At 42.1% G+C, this 20,373-nt stretch overlaps 1 long non-coding RNA gene and 8 other non-coding genes across 9 annotated transcripts; all 9 read left to right on the top strand.

Annotated features, from left to right (window-relative positions):
• Positions 1-16,060: 16,060 nt before the first annotated feature.
• LOC143725998 (uncharacterized) lies at positions 16,061-17,001 on the top strand. The gene is made up of 4 exons (XR_013198369.1): positions 16,061-16,131; positions 16,511-16,543; positions 16,667-16,756; positions 16,936-17,001. It is a non-coding gene; the product is annotated as an uncharacterized LOC143725998 (long non-coding RNA).
• Positions 17,002-17,237: 236 nt separating this feature from the next.
• LOC143726232 (5S ribosomal RNA) lies at positions 17,238-17,356 on the top strand. The gene has a single exon (XR_013198485.1). It is a non-coding gene; the product is annotated as a 5S ribosomal RNA (ribosomal RNA).
• Positions 17,357-17,720: 364 nt separating this feature from the next.
• LOC143726193 (5S ribosomal RNA) lies at positions 17,721-17,839 on the top strand. The gene has a single exon (XR_013198447.1). It is a non-coding gene; the product is annotated as a 5S ribosomal RNA (ribosomal RNA).
• A 372-nt stretch (positions 17,840-18,211) lies between these two features.
• Positions 18,212-18,330, top strand: LOC143726192 (5S ribosomal RNA). The gene has a single exon (XR_013198446.1). It is a non-coding gene; the product is annotated as a 5S ribosomal RNA (ribosomal RNA).
• Positions 18,331-18,500: 170 nt separating this feature from the next.
• LOC143726190 (5S ribosomal RNA) lies at positions 18,501-18,619 on the top strand. The gene has a single exon (XR_013198445.1). It is a non-coding gene; the product is annotated as a 5S ribosomal RNA (ribosomal RNA).
• A 364-nt stretch (positions 18,620-18,983) lies between these two features.
• LOC143726286 (5S ribosomal RNA) lies at positions 18,984-19,102 on the top strand. Its single transcript, XR_013198538.1, has one exon. It is a non-coding gene; the product is annotated as a 5S ribosomal RNA (ribosomal RNA).
• A 366-nt stretch (positions 19,103-19,468) lies between these two features.
• On the top strand, positions 19,469-19,587 carry LOC143726219 (5S ribosomal RNA). The gene has a single exon (XR_013198472.1). It is a non-coding gene; the product is annotated as a 5S ribosomal RNA (ribosomal RNA).
• Positions 19,588-19,948: 361 nt separating this feature from the next.
• Positions 19,949-20,067, top strand: LOC143726189 (5S ribosomal RNA). Its single transcript, XR_013198444.1, has one exon. It is a non-coding gene; the product is annotated as a 5S ribosomal RNA (ribosomal RNA).
• A 168-nt stretch (positions 20,068-20,235) lies between these two features.
• Positions 20,236-20,354, top strand: LOC143726334 (5S ribosomal RNA). The gene has a single exon (XR_013198583.1). It is a non-coding gene; the product is annotated as a 5S ribosomal RNA (ribosomal RNA).
• Positions 20,355-20,373: the final 19 nt, after the last annotated feature.

Raw genomic sequence — 20,373 nt, 5'->3', positions numbered from 1 at the left:
GAAGGGTGGATTTCTAAAAAGGGCTCAGGTGAAATCTACGCCCGCCGCCCGGTGAGCTCAGCTGTCCACGGACGCGGAGCCCATCATTGTATTTATGTTCGGTTCAGTGTCAGTCAGACACGTTTTCTTCTTTGCTTTTGTTAATAATTGAAGTTGAGGGGATGTTTGAGCTGTTTATTTTATGTCAGCCCAGACAGCTGAAAATATACTGCGCTAATCAAATTAGTTGTCCGTGAAAGGGCGAGGCTTATTCCAACGTAAAACGCTGTATAATTGTATATAGTTTTAATCAAATAAGGTTGGATGACTTCTATGTTGAGCTGCCTGTTCTTGAAGCTGAAAGTGCACGTAATAAAATAATATACCATTGTTGCAAACCAACAGGAATCCTTGCTTTTTCTGCTCTATTATGTTTATGTTTTATATGAATATAGGGCCCCATATTAGTTATTGAAACGGGGCCCCGAATGCATAAGGCCGCCACTGGTTAGTACAAGTTGCTTTGGTCAGTTTTTATAACTTTTAGTCAAAGTGCAGTTACTTTTGAATACTTATGGTCAAATAATAAATTTAGATTTAACTGGATGTTACCACATTCTGCTTTAACTTTGAGATAGTTCATCTAATTGAGACTCTATTATTCCAATACAAAAGATGGAATATATATATATATATATATATATATATATAATCTGTATGTGTGTGTGTGTCGACAAGTTTTTTTACTTTCAACCTAGGTATTTTATCATTTAGGTAAAGTAGTTTGCCCTCTACTGGACATTATTTTTGATTAAATGATCAGTTCTGAACATCAGCGTAATTGCGTTGCTGCGTGAGTCACAGATTCGTGGGGTAAGTTTACAAATGTTGCACGAAGTAGTCTGGGAAAACAACGAAGAGGGAAACGATCTAAATTATTTTATCAAAGTGAGTATTCCAGGAGCCCGTGGGGAGGCCGGGATCCCCGCACTCCGGCCCACAGACATCGAAGCGTTGCTAGCAGGGAAGACGTTTTCTACACAGACCTTGAGTTGCTTGCGCTTTTCATTTTTTTGTGCTCTAATTTAACTGGATGAAAAAAACGTATGTCATAAGATGTACTTGAAAATAATATATTTTAAATTAAGATAAACAAGTTCGCTTATTGCAGCAGAAACAGTTCGTGAGGCCCTTCCGGTTGACGACAATCGGTGAGTAAAATGTATGTTAGCCTTAGCATTTCTTTATAAAGTAGTTTCTATTGGATGTTGTTAAAAGAGGTTACATTAGCAACAGCAGATAATGCAGTAGTATTTATGATATTATATTTGTGTTGTACCACATTATTTAAATTACTATAGCCGTTGTATGTTGTCGTTACATGTAATTACCTAAATTAGGTTAAGAGTTATCATGACAGCAACTTTAAAGTTGCTTACTCCAGTAAGGTAAGGCTAACTGGTTACTTAACAGTTTCAGTTTTTTCTTCAGTAGATTTACCATGGGGGACAGTGCACAAGACATTAGAGGTCTTCACGGGTCCAAAAATTCATGCCCGAACCGGAAGAGACCCGTAATGTGCTACACCGAACCGACCCGGACCCGTATATTATTTCAAAAGTTGGACCCGGACCCGTGCAGACCCGAGAAATGCCATAAATGTACTGCCCGGACCCGACCTGGACCCGTCTATTATCTGGACCCGAACCCGGCGGGAAGACACAAACCCGACTGGAGCCGATTGTCACATATTATTTCACACAAGTTGCGAAAAATAAAACTTTTTGTCTTACCTAATTTTAGTAGCCGTCGTCTCACTTCCTTGTAACGTTAACGTTACCTGACTGACTGTGATGCATTACAATCCACCGACAAGAAAGTTCTATCCATGTTATTTCTCTCGTTATTCCAAGCTTAATCCACTCATTATTTCAGCTTTAAAATTGATGTCTTGATGTCACGGTGATGGATGACAAATGCAACTTTGCACATGTACATTCTGACTCGAGTTAACTCGCATAATAACTTTAACTGTTTGCCCTTTTGAACTATAATAACGATTGCTCGTTCAGTGCCATGGCCGCTGACGTTATTTATTTGCTATCATATCTGTGCTCTTTGCTCTGCGTTGAGTCTGAATCTGACCACCAAAACTTTAAGATTAAACAAGACGGTTCATTTATATTATTATAAAAATGGGAGAAAATGTAAAGCGCGGTTTGGCGGAAGCTCTGGTTGCCATAGAAACATGACACGCGCTTGAGACTGCGCGCTCTGCTTCTAACGGCAGAGAGAGAGAGAGTGAGATCGCTCCTTTTTTTCATTTTTTTTGGCTCACACTTTCTTTACCTAATTTTACAAGTTGCAAATAAACACAAGCAGTGCTGACTGACTCATTCTGACTCCGATCGCACGGGTATTACACACAATGTTAAAAAGACCCGGGACCCGAAGTAATAGATTCGGACCCGACCCGGACCCGGCTGATCATTTAAAATATAGACCCGAACCCGTACGGGTCCCGGGTCGGGTCCCGGGTCGACGGGTCTCGGGTGCACTGTGAAGACCTCTACAAGACATCCCAGAATAATCCACAGAAGGTAAGTTAAACTGGACGCCAGATGTTTTTAGCAGAACAGTAAGGCAATGCCACTACTACTAGTTGTTGTTGTTGTTATTATTGTTGTTGTTGTTGGGGTGTGTGTGTGTGTGTGGGAATGGAAATGCAGGCATTGCTAGGGTGTTTAGGGTGGTTGCTAGGGTGGTCTGGGTGGTTGCTAGAGTGTTCTGGGTGGTTGCTAAGTTGTTTATAAGTGGTTCCTAAGGTGTTACAATGTTGTTGCTAAGGTGTTCTGGGTGGTTGCTAGGTTGTTCCGGGTGGTTGCTAGGGTGTTCTGATTTCCATTACACGAGAGTAGATGTTAAAACTTCATGCTGATTTGTACTCGGCTTTCGCCAAGATAAGCACCAACTAAGACATAGCTTTACAGTAACCTATGCTTCTACATCCATTTACACTTCTTTCCATCTAGTGACGTGAATCTTCTGTCTGGTGTTAATACAGTGTATTGCGCGTCAGCACACACAACGGCTGCAACCACAGTGCGGTCCCCCCGTGACAACCGTCTGGATTGAGCTGAGTATGGACATCTCTAGGGTCTTCAAGTGGGCACCTTCCGTCCTCAGTGTTTCGTCGACTAGCCCACGACACCTCAAGAGGGCTCGACAGTGACTCTGGTGTCCCAGAGTCACCCCCCTCTGTCCCCCACTCAACTCAGCCCAGCTTACTGACCTCTACTTCCCTCTTGCTGCTGAGACCTAATCACAATCTCACAATCTCTCCGCAACCCAACCATACGCGCCAACCCGTTTGACTAAGGCTGTCGAGCCCCACTGGTGCGTTAATATGCAGTTTCAGTGGCAACGGTTCCGTATGGCATACCACCTACCGCAAAACACAATATCTGCCCAACCACCCGTCATTCACGCAATATACACAGGAACGTAATGACTGTAAATACTATACAACCTATACAAATAAACCAACAGACTCTTCAAGTTTTCAAGAAACTGTAGCATGGCGGCCTGTACACAGCCAGCTAGAATCTTTCCGTCTCAACCACAGCCAGTTGCTGCTCCTTTCTGCTGCTTCAGATAAGTTCTTTACTGTGCGACGCAACTCTTGGCCACTGAATCCGACGTCTCTGAGGAACCGGGTTGTAGAGTGTGCCACAAAACCTCGACAACCCACTTCCACTGGATAAACCTGGACTCTCCATCCTCGCTGTTCTGCTTCAGTGGCCAGATGAGCATACCGCAGTTTCTTCCTCTCATATGCCTCATCTACCGCATCCTCCCATGGCACTGTTAACTCTATCAGTTGAACAATGCGTGCTGATCCAGACCACAAAACAATATCTGGTCGTAGGTTAGTGGTGGCAATCTCAGGTGGAAAAATAAGCAGTTGATCAAGATCAGCCAGCATCTTCCAGTCCCTAGCAGCTTCCAGTTGTCCTGGGCGAGAATTGGTGTTAGCACCTTTTCTTGGTGGTTGCTCGCCTGGGCGGAGGAATATTGTCTTCTGCGTGTAATGTTTTGCTAGAACAGGCGGCAACTTATTGGTCATACTACGCTTGCCTTCCAATGCTAAAGCCAAACATCGCAATACTTGGTCATGGCGCCAAGTAAACCGACCCTGGCTAAGAGCCACCTTACATCCTGTCAAAATGTGCCTTAATGTGGCAGGTGATGAACACAAAGGACAAGAGGGATCCTCTCCTACCCAGAGGTTAAGGTTCTGTGGTGATGGGAGAACATCATATGTTGACCTAATAAGGAAACTGATCCTACTCTCTTCCATTGACCAAAGGTCTTGCCAGCCCATTTTGCGTTGTTCCACACTCTCCCATCTCATCCACTCTCCCTGCTTGGCCTGGGAAATGGCCTTTATACATCTCATCCTCTCCTCCTGTCTTCACACCTCGTTGACTACCAGCTTCCTCCTTTAAGCTGGGCCTGCCTTGTGCCATTTAGGAGGAGCTAAACTGAGCCCAAAACCCCCTCTTCCATGCTGTACCTGTCCCACGATATCCCCAATTTGAAGGTCAGCCTTTGCCTCTACTACAGATTTCTTTGCTGACCACTTTCTACCAGTTTTTACCACAGGGGCTGCCTCCCTTACACATTTGTCACGTGATTCTGCTAAAGTCATTTCCAGTCTGACCTTGGCACACTTAAACTCCTCGGTTAAAGCAGAGACTGGCAGCTGCAATACTCCTTTACTATAAAGTCCCACTCTGCTGAGGCAGCGGATGTATGAACTTATTAACGCTTCCAGCTTATCCACTGTTGTCAAAGAAACCTCGTACACAGTCAGTGGCCACAGCAACCTTGGCAGTAGACCAAACTGAAAGCACCAGAGTTTCAGTTTGCCTGGTAGAGCACAGCTGTTTATGCTCTTCAACCCTTCCACTGCTTGTCGTCTAACTTCTCCCACTCAAACTGTGTCCTTTAGATCCCCATCGTACCATCTCCCTAGACTCTTCACTGGCTTCTGAGAAACTGTTGGTATTGCCTCACCATTAATGAAGAATGTTTTATCTACTACCTTGCCTTTAATTATTGAGATGCTCCTTGATTTAGAGGGCTTAAATTGCATTCGTGCCCATTCAATATTATCTGTTAACTTCCCCAATAACCGATTAGTGCAGGCTACCGTTGTAGTCATGGTTGTCATGTCATCCATGTATGCTCTGATTGGTGGTAGTCGCATCCCAGAAGCCAAGCGCTCTCCTCCTACTACCCATTTTGATGCCCTAATGATTACTTCCATTGCCATGGTAAAAGCCAGTGGAGAAATGGTGCATCCTGCCATTATTCCAACCTCTAAGCATTGCCATGTAGTGCTGAATTCTGGAGTTGAGAAACTAAATTGCAAATCTCCAAAATAGGCTTTCACTAAATTTGTTATCGACATCGGTACCCTGAAAAAATCAAATGATGCCCAAAGAAGCTCATGTGGCACTGAACCATATGCATTAGCCAAATCCAGGAATGTCACGTGGAGCTCCTTCCTCTCCTTTTTAGCTGATTGAATTCGTTGCCAGATAACACTGATGTGTTCTAAGCATCCTGAGAATCCTGGAATGCCCGCTTTTTGAACTGAAGTGTCAATGAAGCCATTCTTTAATAGGTAGGTTGACAATCTCTGAGCAATAATGCTGAAGAAAATCTTTCCTTCGACGTTTAATAGTGAAATAGGGCGAAACTGACTGATGCTTGTAGCATCTTTTTCTTTGGGTATAAAGACTCCCCCTGCTCTGCGCCATGCTCTAGGTACAACCTGCTTTTACCAAGCCACTTTTATCAATTTCCACAGAATTCGTAGAACTCCTGAAGCACTCTTGTACACTCTGTACGGAACTCCATTAGGCCCTGGAGATGATGAAGCCCTTGCCTTTCTCACAACCTGCTCTATCTCTTTCCACTTAGGTGCACAGACCTCCATTTGGTATTGTGGTGGATTGACAGGTGGGATGTCTGACGGAATTGACATAGGCTCATGCCTTTTTGCATCTGTATGCGTTTCCTCCAAATATCTCTCTAGCTCAACCCTAGATGCTTTTAAAGTGCCGTTCTTCTCACTGGTGAATAACTTCTTTACGAATTTGAATGGATCTTTATAGAAATTAGCCCTCGCACGCTCCTTCTTTTTGTAGCATTTCCGTAGGCGCTCAGCTCTGCGTAATGTTGCAAGCTTATCTTTTATGGCCCTTTGTAAGAGATTGGGTGGTTGCTAGGGTGTTCTGGGTGGTTGCTAGGGTGTTTATAAGTGGTTCCTAAGGTGTTACAATGCTGTTGCTAAGGTGTTGTGGGTGGTTGCTAGGGTGTCCTGGGTGGTTGCTAGGGTGTTCTGGGCGGTTGCTAAGTTGTTTATAAGTGGTTCCTAAGATGTTACAATGCTGTTGCTAAGGTGTTGTGGGTGGTTGCTAGGGTGTCCTGGGTGGTTGCTAAGTTGTTTATAAGTGGTTTGTAAGGTGTTTAAATGCTGTTGCTAAGTTGTTGTGGGCGGTTGCTAGGTTGTTCCGGGCGGTTGCTAGGTTGTTCCGGGCGGTTGGTAGGGTGTTCTGGGTGGTTGCTAAGCTGTTTTTAATTGGTTGTTAAGGTGGTTATATGTGGTTGCTAGGGTGTTCTGGGTGGATGCTTAGGTGACACTGTAATTTTAACCGGAATTGTACATATACCTCCGCCCAGGAAGTTGTCAGCGACATAAACCAGATATCATTCGAAAGGGCTTGTTCTCACCTTTCCAAAGAGTCTACTCTCATGTTTGGGGTATGTAAGGTTAGTGAGATATTGACAGTCCAATTTTTAACCAGAAGTGTTCATATAGCTCCGCCCAGGAAGCAGTCAGCGACATAAACTAGGTACCATTCGAAAGGGCTTGTTCTCACCCTTTCAATGAGTCAACTCCCATGTCTGTGGTATGTTTGGTTCATGAGATATTGACACTCCAAACCGGAAGTGGCCATTTTAACTGGAAGTGGCCATATCTCGTAAAAAGAAGGTCGTATTGAAGCATGGGAGGGGTCAAAAGTAAGGTGAGATGAGTAAGTAGGTAAGATGAGCCTTTTAAGATGACTTCAGGTGCATGTCATTCTGAGGTTTGGGGGCGGAGCTATGGGACCTAATATATTTGTGCATCCAAAAATTATCTCGGTCTAGGAAAGTCGAAACTACTTGTAATTGGTGTCATTGGAAAGGTCTCGGTGAGTGCTTTCCAATGACATATTGTTTGTGTCTCTGCGACCTTCCTAGACCTTGATACATTTTTGATACATGAATATATTTTGTCTCATAGCTCCGCCCAGGAAGCTGTCAGTGACATAAACTAGTTATCAATTTTCTCAGACCTTTCCAACGAGTCTGCTCTTATGTCTATGTGATGTAGGAGTCAAGAGATATGGACACACTAGTTACAATCGGAAGTGGCCATATAGCTCCGCCCAGGAAAATGTCAGCAACATAAACTAGGTATCGTTCGAAAGGGCTTGTTCTCACCTTTCCAATGAGTCTACTCCCATGTCTGTGGTATGTTTGGTTCATGAGATATTGACACTCCAAATTTTAATCGGAAGTGGCCATATCTCCTAAATAGAAGGTCGTATTGAAGCAGTGGAGGGCTCAAAAGGAAGGTGCGGATAAGGGCTTTAAGATGACACCAGACTCGTGGTCAGGAGCTATGGGACCAAATATATTTGTGTATACAAAAATTATCTCGGTCTAGGAAAGTCGAAACGACACGTGATTGGTGTCATTGGAAAGGTGAGTGTCATCTCGGTGAGTGATTTCAAATGACACATTGTTTGTACTGCTGGGACCTTCCTAGACCGAGATACATTATTCATCAACTGATTTTTTGGATCATTAATATTCATTGTATGATCATTAAAACCTATTAAAAAATGCATATTTTTTGGTTAAACTGAACTGAGTTTGAAGAGTGTGGGAATGGCAGTTTTTTTTTTTCTTTGTTTACAAACATCGTCTGGGTTAAGAGGGTCACAGACTGCAGCTGCTTTGTTGGTGTGTGAAGGCTGAAGAGAGAGGTTGGGTGGATTATTTGTGTTAAAATTGGAAAAATCAGAGTGATTAGAGAAATGTCAGTGCTTTATGAAACTGGAAAAGTGAACACAGACAATATTTTGTCTGCTGTGTCACATTTTCAAGGAATGGAGGATTTTTTATATGATGAGGAGGTAAAAATCCCCATTCACTGTAGCACTGCTGACTGTGAGAGTCTGTACTTCAGCTGAACTACCACCCCATCAATATCGTAGCTGAAGGAGTTGTGTGGGGTGGTTGGACGGGTTCACTATGTGTTCCTTCCCGAGTTTCATGCACACATGATGAAAGATCATTTTGAGATTCTAAAGAAACACATGCAACTGAGTACCCTTACACAGAAACATGTGCGTGCACTGCACAACTGCAGTGGTTGGACGCTTGACATGTAGAAGGGGGGTATTTTTTGAACATTTCTGTTGAGCCAAGCAAAGATGGTACAATAGATGACATGTTCAATGAAAAATATACTGCCAGGTGTAAAACTGCTGAGATTCTAAATGCAGTTTTAGGGTGTGCGCTGCGTGCAATGGCACCCCGAAACATGGATCGGCCATCAGTGCTGAAGGCCAATTTCCATGACCTGTCCCATTTCAATGTCCTTGATGGGGACCAAGACTTTGTGTTTATGCTCTTGCAAAAGAGCATCAATAAGGTGACTGAAGGGCTTAACATTGATGCAATGTTAACATTGACCATGTTTGGCCAGAAAAACGACGACATCCTTGATTTGAGTGGATTTGTCAATACTGACTTGGTAGTGTCTGTGTCTTTACACACAGCGTGCACTGTCCATGCTAAAGACCCAAGGATCCATGTAATGGTGTGCAGGAGTTGGTGGGAAACAGAGGGAGTCTTTTTTCAGTTCTGTCCATCAACGAAACTGTTAATTTCTCTTCCAATGTGGACCACAGGCCTATTGACATCTCCAGGGCACTTCGGGGGGTGTTTAGGGAGAGGGACCTCGGGTACACACTAACCTTTGTTCAATTGTATGACATTGCAGAGTACTCCACAGAAGGTAAGTTAAACTGGACACCAGATGTTTTTACCAGAACAGTAAGGCAATGCCACTACTACTAGTTGTTAACTAAGTTGTTAACTAAGTTGTCAACATCTAATTGTGGTCAAAAGTTTTATAAAGACCATGAGTTTCCAAGGAAAAATAACATATTAAGATGGAGGCTAGTCAACAGGAGCTGTTTTAACCAGCCGATACTCTCCTCCCAACCAGTTGTTGTATCTGATGAGGGGAGTAGTGTTGCTGCTCCTACTGCCTCTGTTCTCTTAAAAACACTGATGGAAGAGAAGAGTGCATTGATGGACCAGAGGAGTCAGCTGAGAACAGAGCTGGATGAGTTGATGGACTCGCTGCTACACCTGCCCCTTCTCCATCAACTACACCTGCACCTCCTCGCAGCTACAGTAAGTCACATTGTTGTTTTTAAACATCACGTGCTTTCAAATAATTATATTTCGAGTTTCCCCTGACATGCTTTTGTATAAGTCGTTGTATGATTATTATTTTTTTAAATACATGTACAGGTTTTGTTTAAATTAAGTTAAAGCATGAGACACTTAAAGTACTTTTAATTTTCTTTTAGAGAAACCAACAAAGAGGAGGAGGATTACCTCCTCCTCTTCATTGTCCTCCTCCTCATCTTCCACATCTTCTTCTGAGGCAGAAAAGAAGAAGAAGAAGAAGAAGAAGAAGAAGAAGAAAAAGAAGAAGACAAATAAACACAATGAACGATCATTTGGGAGGAGGAGTAAGTTGAAATTATAAAATGCTACTTAGCTAACACACTGGCAACTTGTCCACCTACATTCCGCAAATTTTGGACATGATTTCCTTCTTGATGTTTTTTGTCGCTGAAAAATTGTCAAACAATAATAATTTCTCACTGTATATAGAAACCCTACAGAGGATGCGGTTTGGAAAATAGATGTATTGTGTTAGGCTTTACACCTTTATGGTATACTCAGGGTACCAGAATGTTTTAAAGCACAGTGAAATATTATATGCATAAAATCGTATCCGCTGCGAGAGCCGGGATCGAACACGGGTCTCTGGCGCGAAAGCTTCGTGTTTCGCCACTGAGCCACAGGGGGAAACAACAGAAGCTTCAGTAAGCGCGAACAGATAACGGAGCGTCATCACAGTTATTGTGTGTCGGCGTTTGTTTGCAGGCGTGCGTGTTATATAACAGGCTCATTGCTGCAATATTGCCATTACCAGCCGCTCAAATTAAGAGGAGCTGAGAAATGTTTGAGAGATAGGGAATATAGTCCGGCCTCGGCGGGACTAACACAGTCTTTCCTCATTTCGCCGGTGACGCATGCTGGGTGGGGTAGCTTTCTTGTAACGTAAAGAAAGCTAGCCGCGGTTAGAACAGCTGTCAGCGGTGCGTCCCCATCCATATCAAGCGCCTCGTCCCCTGAGGCGGCGGCAGCGCGGGCGGGAGCAGGCGGCTGTGTTTCCGGGAGGGGGGGCAGAGAAGGAAAGATAGACGCTCGAGGGAGTCATTCCGGCGAGCGTTTGCATCAGAAAACAACGGCAGTGCAGCTCGTGGGCAGCAGCTGCGTGTCTGTGAGGGGAGGCGGAGAAGGCGAGAGCGAGGCTCGAGGGAGGGAGTCCGGCAAGCACGTCGCGGTGGCCACCGGCTCCGACGGCCTTTGAGAACAGCGCTTCTTTGCACGGTCCTGCAAAGGGTGGAGTGACAGCTTGAGGGTAGAACACTTCGAGCCGAACCCGCAGGGTCAACAGCGGAAGTGCGTGTTCCTGACCCAGGCAGAGAGCGCAGATCACATAGCGGTCTCCGTCGCTGAGCGGGGCTCTGCACTAGCCGCAGGAAGTGCGAGGCATCTTGAAAAAGATGTCTCGCGCTCTTTTAGTGCTTAGAAGCTAGAGTTTAGAAAAGGATACGTCGCCGGATAGCGTAGCTGGCACGGAAGGCTGAAGGTGGCGAAGATAGCCGGCTTCCTCAGGCACTGTCCTTAGCTGGCTTGAAGCTGTTTCGATGGCGGCAGCGGCGGCTTCTCTAGATCCAGCGATGCGAAGAGCTTCGCTGAAGAGATGAAAATCAGAGAATCAGCCTACGAACCCTGCTTATATACGCTAAGCTATGCCCATATTGGCAGGCTCTGACGCTGTGAAGGCGCGAGCGAGCGCCTTCATTGGACGTGACGTCACGTCGGGTTCAGCTATAGGCTGCTGCAGTTCCCGCAGGGCAGCCTATGAGCACGCTAGATAGCCTGCTCTAGGTCTGCTAGCTGCTGCACTGCGCTGACAATGGATACAAAAATGTAGGATAATTTTTTGGCTTCAATATCTCAAAAAGATTAATCTTTCCCGTAGCGTAAGCTATACTTACGCAATACGAGAGAACCTCTCGTAAGAGAACCCACCTCAACCAAAGTCCCTTTCAAGGAAAGTCTGTTCACTCAGCGACCATATTTGCAATGCCTCCAGACAGCAATTTCGGGCATCCAAGACCAAGTCCTATCTACTTGAATTGAGGAATCCAGAAATCTCAAAAAAATGCTGGCGAACTCAAAATTAAATAACATATTTCAAATCAGCACAAAATCTTACATGAACTATCTTATAAATGTTGTTTCTTATGCTCAAATATAATTTACCCTTAAAGAGGCAACGTGCACCACAGGATAGGCTACATACTCTTTAGTCTCTTGTAGGAGGCATGATAAATCATTTTTCATCTAAATGATGTTATCATTATTATAGTTGAGTCGGATTGAAGTATGTGGGTCATATGACTTGGTTCACATTTTCTGTGCAGTAGAAATCTCGTTCCAGGACCGGGGCCCTTAGAGAAGAAACGCCCCCTGTACACAGTCCCCCTTCTCAATATATGTATTTTGAGTTCAAAAATTGTACAAATGATAATGTTCAAATGTAAAAATTATTTTATGTTAAATTGATTACATCTTTTTTTAACAAGATATTTTCTTGCACCGTTTCACACAGCTCATTTTATGGTAGACCAGGGGTGTCCAATCCTGCTCCTGGAGGGCTACCGTCCTGCAGAGTTTAGCTCCAAACCTGATCAGACACAACTGAAAAATCTTACCAAAGTCTTCAGGATTTTTTAGAAGATCATTTGTGGTATCCTAAATCAGAATAAAAGATTGCTTAGGGATGGAGCTAAACCCTGCAGGACAGTGGACCTCAAGGGCTAGAGTTGCCCATCTCTGAGGTTGAAGATGAAACTGTTCAGCAGTGAAAAAATATAAGAAATATACAAATTGCCTCAATTCTAGGACACTTAGATCTGTCATGCATGCAGTATATTTTGCACATTTTATAAATATATATATACAGGTCCTTCTCAAAAAATTAGCATATTTTGATAAAGTACATTATTTTCCATAATGTAATGATAAAAATTAAACTTTCATATATTTTAGATTCATTGCACACCAAATGAAATATTTCAGGTCTTTTATTGTTTTGATACTGATGATTTTGGCATACAGCTCATGAAAACCCCAAATTCCTATCTCAAAAAATTAGCATATCATGAAAAGGGTCTCTAAACGAGCTATTAACCTAATCATCTGAATAAACGTATTAACTCTAAACACCTGCAAAAGATTCCTGAGACTTTTAAAAACTCCCAGCCCATTTCATTACTCAAAACCGCAATCATGGGTAAGACTGCCGACCTGACTGCTGTCCAGAAGGCCATCATTGACACCCTCAAGCAAGAGGGTAAGACGCAGAAAGAAATTTCTGAACAAATAGGCTGTTCCCAGAGTGCTGTATCAGGGCACCTCAGTGGGAAGTCTGTGGGAAGGAAGAAGTGTGGCCAAAAACGCTGCACAACGAGAAGAGGTGCCCGGACCCTGAGGAAGATTGTGGAGAAGGACCGATTCCAGACCTTGGGGGACCTGCGGAAGCAGTGGACTGAGTCTGGAGTAGAAACATCCAGAGCCACCGTGCACAGGCGTGTGCAGGAAATGGGCTACAGGTGCCGCATTCCCCAGGTCAAGCCACTTTTGAACCAGAAACAGCGGCAGAAGCGCCTGACCTGGGCTACAGAGAAGCAGCACTGGACTGTTGCTCAGTGGTCCAAAGTACTTTTTTCGGATGAAAGCAAATTTAGCATGTCATTCGGAAATCAAGGTGCCAGAGTCTGGAGGAAGACTGAGGAGAAGGAAATGTCTGAAGTCCAGTGTCAAGTACCCACAGTCAGTGATGGTCTGGGGTGCCATGTCAGCTGCTGGTGTTGGTCCACTGTGTTTTATCAAGGGCAGGGTCAATGCAGCTAGCTATCAGGAGATTTTGGAGCACTTCATGCTTCCATCTGATTTCATTTTTCAGCACGACCTGGCACCTGCTCACAGTGCCAAAACCACTGGTAAATGGTTTACTGACCATGGTATTACTGTGCTCAATTGGCCTACCAACTCTCCTGACCTGAACCCCATAGAGAATCTGTGGGATATAGTGAAGAGAAAGTTGAGAGACGCAAGACCCAACACTCTGGATGAGCTTAAGGCCGCTATCGAAGCATCCTGGGCCTCCATAACACCTCAGCAGTGCCACAGGCTGATTGCCTCCATGCCACGCCGCATTGAAGCAGTCATTTCTGCAAAAGGATTCCCGACCAAGTATTGAGTGTAAAACTGAACATAATTATTTGAAGGTTGACTTTTTTTTGTATTAAAAACACTTCTTTTATTGGTCGGATGAAATATGCTAATTTTTTGAGATAGGAATTTTGGGTTTTCATGAGCTGTATGCCAAAATCATCAGTATTAAAACAATAAAAGACCTGAAATATTTCAGTTGGTGTGCAATGAATCTAAAATATATGGAAGTTTAATTTTTATCATTACATTATGGAAAATAATGAACTTTATCACAATATGCTAATTTTATGAGAAGGTCCTTCTCAAAAAATTAGCATATTGTGATAAAGTTCATTATCTTTGTATCATCTCAAAAAATTAGCATATTTCATCCGACCAATAAAAGAAGTGTTTTTTTAGGCAGAGCGGCGGCGGTAAAAGTATTATTCTGGTTGGTAACCTACTGTATGTTCAATTGTCCTGAATGCTAATATTCAGAGCAGCTTTCATTTGAGCACAGCAGCATTTTCTTATTATTTCAATCATCTTTATTCATTCTGTACAGTTTAGTTGTGACCATTACTGAAATAATTTTTGAAATAATCTTTTAATTGGTAGGTAGGAGGATGCTTGGTGCATTACAACCTGACGGATGGGCAACACCCCTATCAGACAACTACACCCAACTCCGAGGATCCAGTTGGGCTATCTCAAAATTTCAGAATGGGTAACTTCACTCTTCAATATGAAGAAAGATGGACAAGACAAAAAGATAGTATTAGCAGAAAGCTGTCTAAATCGATTGAAGGACGTCCCACCATTGAGGAATGCCTTCAGTCTTTCACATGTATGTTCCAAGACTTACACTCTTCTCTTCACCTCATTAATAAAACATTGTAGATTTTACAAAAATGTAGTAAAAAAAACATCCTTAAATTATTGGATATACATAATTGTGCATTTACAGGTTTCATACACCAGTCTGATTACACTGGACCCACAAACAACTACAGCAACGTGAATGAAAATTAAGTACTTGAAGTACTCAACGGTTGAAGACTAAAAGGACAACAGTGATTCTAAAACAGTGTTATGAGATAAACAGCTCATAACACTGGGCTCTAGATGAAAAAACAACAAAAAAAAACAGACCTTAAATCAGTTATTTGTTACATGGATTCATACACTGTTATTGTTTTACATGACAGAACCCATACAGCTGATTGTTGTCCCCAAACGTCAGATGAGATGGAAATCCTAGAGAGTACTGACAGTGATAAGCCAGAAAGTGTTTGCTATGACGTGATGGATTCATCTTCTCGCACTGAGGAGGAATTTTATGAGTTTGAAAAGGTAATTAGGGGTTTTATTACGTGACCGGGTGATGAATAATGCATAGACTATTAATATACGGGGGAAAAGATTAATTTATAACATTGTTATTATTTGCAAATACATTTAAGTTGTGTGTTTCTGTATTACTGAACAACAGGTTTCCCTTTCCTTGGAAATGTCAGAAGAAGAAGAAAAAAAGAAAGAAAAAAAACTGAAGGATAAGTAGCAGAAGGCATCCGAGGAAAACCACTTATGAAGACTTGGATGGAAATAGATGAAAGTGCCCATGGCTGTAGCTCTCAACAACATAATATCAAAGTGAAAATGTCCTCAAACAGTGTACATCAACACATCTATAACAAGAATTACTGTCTTTACTATGAGAAGCCTTATCTAAAAATTGCAAGACATCTACAGCATAAACATTCTGAAAAAGTTGAAGTTGCAAAGGCAGTGGCACAAAGGCACATCCAAGGCTCAACCATGCGCTCGTCCTGATTTTGCCAAGTGGGAGCTGTCCTGAGACCAATATCTTTATGATGACCCTGGGACAACAACTGCCTCAGCCAATCAACGTTTATGATGTCATCACCGTGTGCCGAGCCCCCCCCCCCCCCCCCCCCGTCGAGTCCGCCAAATTTAACCAAACAAACAAAAAAAAAACCACACCCCTGCCAACAAGTGCACGATCTTACAAGGTAAGACCAACGGCTTTTTACATTCTCCTATTAATTAACAGCAGTCTTTTACTACGACTAAACATATTTGTTTTTTGAATAACGTTAGCATTTTTCCACCATTGAAGTAATATAACGCATATGTTGACGTGCTTAACAGTAAAATTGCCAGCCAAAATTGATCAGCATCGCTGACGTTCTGGCTCAAAAAATAAAAACTATAGAAGATGAAAATACTGTTTAGATGTTTAACGTATAGTTTTTATAGTGTGCCTAGCTACAAAAAAAAGACGACTCAGGGAGAAACGTTTGAATTAGCTTATTTCTGATGTTGTTCACCATAGGATGTGTGGGGCCATACCATCTACAAGTGGAAAGTTTTAAAACTTTAATGGAGGACAACGAGGTTTCTGACGAGGTAACTTAATATCCTTATAGTAAGCTATGTAAATTCTTACACCTTAAAACAAACAACCATGGCCTCTGATTAGCATTTAGCCTTCAAATTGGTTTTGAAGGTCTGCATGGGGTTCACAAAGACTTTTTTTTTGCTAGTCAGATGCTGAAAAACACTGAAATACATATAAACAAACTGGGAATGCATACAAATAAATAGCATGCTTTGTGTATTAGCTCTTGTCTAGCACCAAAACATGCCTCTGACATCTGGGCATTTTGCACCTTAAAAGTCCAGTCTAGAACAGGACTGATGATAAATGACTTACAACATTTCTATTTGACTCAAAACATAGAGCAGTTGAAATATTTTACCTCACATTTTTCCTTAAAATTTTCAGGTCATGGATTCCATATGTAATGTCCTTAGCAAGGTAAGTGTAATTTTAGCAGCAATAATTTGAATTATATTGTACAGTATATAATTGATTTGAAACATATTTATTTTTTCAACTCTGTTAAAAAGGAAAATATTTTATCCCTCTACCTTAAATCAGGATCACCCAGGGGTTGTGCATGTAAATTCTCAGGCACTCACAAAAATTCTGGACGGATCAAAAAGGGCAAAGAGCCATTATTTTCTCAAGGTAAGGAAGATTAAATGATTTATCACTGATCTGCATTTTTTTGTTAGGTATTATGTTAATGAATAGCTGCTGTTAGGTTTCAGTAAGCTTAATTAAACAGCAATCAGATTCTAGATGATTGTCATATGCACTAGGTTATATTTTATTCCTTTGATTATATTGATTTCTCTGAATTACAGAATAACATTTTTAAAGGGACAACAGAGATGTTTGGCGCTTATCTCGAGGGTGGCAATCACTGGAGCTTTTTTGTGAGTCAAACCTTTTTAAAGGATAAATCATTTTCACATGTGGATTCCAATTTATTTCTGTCTTTATACAAAAATCTTACTTATCTGCCAATCACCACTTCCAAATGTTTCTATTTTATGTAACAATGTGTCTTAAACACCACAAAACCCATGAAAGTTAACAAATCTGACTAAAATGTTATGCTAGCATCATAAGTATGTTAAATAGCCCAATTTTGGCAGCAGTTTTCGCTTACGGCCATACCACCTTGGGCACGCCCGATCTCGTCTGATCTCGGAAGCTAAGCAGGGTCGGGCCTGGTTAGTACTTGGATGGGAGACCGCCTGGGAATACCAGGTGCTGTAAGTTTTGAAAAAAAAAAAAAAGAGTGCCTGAGCTTCAAAAAGCCTTAAAAAGTCTCTGAGATTCTTCAGAAAGCATGAAAGAGTTTGAGTTTTTTCAAAAGTTCTTCTTAGTCTTCTTCACTAATGGTCTAAGCTTTTAAATAAGGCCTGGTTAGTACTTGGATGGGAGGCCGCATGGGAATACTGGGTGTTGTAAGCTTTTTTAAGAAAAGAAAAAAAAGAGTCCCTGAGCTTCTTCAAAAAGCCTTAAAAAGTCTCTGAGATTCTTCAGAAAGCATGAAAGAGTTTGAGTTTTTTCAAAAGTTGTTCTTAGTTTTCTTCACTAATGGTCTAACCTTTTAAATAGCCCAATTTTGGCAGCAGTTTTCGCTTACGGCCATACCACCTTGGGCACGCCCGATCTCGTCTGATCTCGGAAGCTAAGCAGGGTCGGGCCTGGTTAGTACTTGGATGGGAGACCGCCTGGGAATACCAGGTGCTGTAAGCTTTTAAAAAAAAAAAAAAAAAAAAAAGAGTGCCTGAGCTTCAAAAAGCCTTAAAAAGTCTCTGAGATTCTTCAGAAAGCATGAAAGAGTTTGAGTTTTTTCAAAAGTTCTTCTTAGTCTTCTTCACTAATGGTCTAAGCTTTTAAATAAGGCCTGGTTAGTACTTGGATGGGAGGCCGCATGGGAATACTGGGTGTTGTAAGCTTTTTTAAGAAAAAAAAAAAAAGAGTCCCTGAGCTTCTTAAAAAAGCCTTAAAAAGTCTCTGAGATTCTTCAGAAAGCATGAAAGAGTTTGAGTTTTTTCAAAAGTTGTTCTTAGTTTTCTTCACTAATGGTCTAACCTTTTAAATAGCCCAATTTTGGCAGCAGTTTTTGCTTACGGCCATACCACCTTGGGCACGCCCGATCTCGTCTGATCTCGGAAGCTAAGCAGGGTCGGGCCTGGTTAGTACTTGGATGGGAGACCGCCTGGGAATACCAGGTGCTGTAAGCTTTAAAAAAAAAAAAAAAAAAAAAAAGAGTGCCTGAGCTTCAAAAAGCCTTAAAAAGTCTCTGAGATTCTTCAGAAAGCATGAAAGAGTTTGAGTTTTTTCAAAAGTTGTTCTTAGTTTTCTTCACTAATGGTCTAACCTTTTAAATAGCCCAATTTTGGCAGCAGTTTTCGCTTACGGCCATACCACCTTGGGCACGCCCGATCTCGTCTGATCTCGGAAGCTAAGCAGGGTCGGGCCTGGTTAGTACTTGGATGGGAGACCGCCTGGGAATACCAGGTGCTGTAAGCTTTGAAAAAAAAAAAAAAGAGTGCCTGAGCTTCAAAAAGCCTTAAAAAGTCTCTGAGATTCTTCAGAAAGCATGAAAGAGTTTGAGTTTTTTCAAAAGTTCTTCTTAGTCTTCTTCACTAATGGTCTAAGCTTTTAAATAAGGCCTGGTTAGTACTTGGATGGGAGGCCGCATGGGAATACTGGGTGTTGTAAGCTTTTTTAAGAAAAAAAAAAAAAGAGTCCCTGAGCTTCTTCAAAAAGCCTTAAAAAGTCTCTGAGATTCTTCAGAAAGCATGAAAGAGTTTGAGTTTTTTCAAAAGTTGTTCTTAGTTTTCTTCACTAATGGTCTAACCTTTTAAATAGCCCAATTTTGGCAGCAGTTTTCGCTTACGGCCATACCACCTTGGGCACGCCCGATCTCGTCTGATCTCGGAAGCTAAGCAGGGTCGGGCCTGGTTAGTACTTGGATGGGAGACCGCCTGGGAATACCAGGTACTGTAAGCTTTGAAAAAAAAAAAAAAAGAGTGCCTGAGCTTCAAAAAGCCTTAAAAAGTCTCTGAGATTCTTCAGAAAGCATGAAAGAGTTTGAGTTTTTTCAAAAGTTCTTCTTAGTCTTCTTCACTAATGGTCTAAGCTTTTAAATAAGGCCTGGTTAGTACTTGGATGGGAGGCCGCATGGGAATACTGGGTGTTGTAAGCTTTTTTAAGAAAAAAAAAAAAAAGAGTCCCTGAGCTTCTTCAAAAAGCCTTAAAAAGTCTCTGAGATTCTTCAGAAAGCATGAAAGAGTTTGAGTTTTTTCAAAAGTTGTTCTTAGTTTTCTTCACTAATGGTCTAACCTTTTAAATAGCCCAATTTTGGCAGCAGTTTTCGCTTACGGCCATACCACCTTGGGCACGCCCGATCTCATCTGATCTCGGAAGCTAAGCAGGGTCGGGCCTGGTTAGTACTTGGATGGGAGACCGCCTGGGAATACCAGGTACTGTAAGCTTTGAAAAAAAAAAAAAAAGAGTGCCTGAGCTTCAAAAAGCCTTAAAAAGTCTCTGAGATTCTTCAGAAAGCATGAAAGAGTTTGAGTTTTTTCAAAAGTTCTTCTTAGTCTTCTTCACTAATGGTCTAAGCTTTTAAATAAGGCCTGGTTAGTACTTGGATGGGAGGCCGCATGGGAATACTGGGTGTTGTAAGCTTTTTTAAGAAAAAAAAAGAGTCCCTGAGCTTCTTCAAAAAGCCTTAAAAAGTCTCTGAGGTTCTTCAGAAAGCATGAAAGAGTTTGAGTTTTTTCAAAAGTTGTTCTTAGTTTTCTTCACTAATGGTCTAACCTTTTAAATAGCCCAATTTTGGCAGCAGTTTTCGCTTACGGCCATACCACCTTGGGCACGCCCGATCTCGTCTGATCTCGGAAGCTAAGCAGGGTCGGGCCTGGTTAGTACTTGGATGGGAGACCGCCTGGGAATACCAGGTGCTGTAAGCTTTTAAAAAAAAAAAAAAAAAAAAGAGTGCCTGAGCTTCAAAAAGCCTTAAAAAGTCTCTGAGATTCTTCAGAAAGCATGAAAGAGTTTGAGTTTTTTCAAAAGTTGTTCTTAGTTTTCTTCACTAATGGTCTAACCTTTTAAATAGCCCAATTTTGGCAGCAGTTTTCGCTTACGGCCATACCACCTTGGGCACGCACGATCTCGTCTGATCTCGGAAGCTAAGCAGGGTCGGGCCTGGTTAGTACTTGGATGGGAGACCGCCTGGGAATACCAGGTGCTGTAAGCTTTGAAAAAAAAAAAAAGAG

This window comes from Siphateles boraxobius, unplaced genomic scaffold (genome assembly GCF_051911475.1).
Source record: "Siphateles boraxobius isolate OS27281-9 unplaced genomic scaffold, OSU_SipBor_1 77, whole genome shotgun sequence".
NCBI lineage: Eukaryota > Metazoa > Chordata > Actinopteri > Cypriniformes > Leuciscidae > Siphateles > Siphateles boraxobius.
The sequence above is the reverse complement of the archived record's forward strand: the minus strand, read 5'-3'. Positions and strand labels throughout refer to the sequence as shown.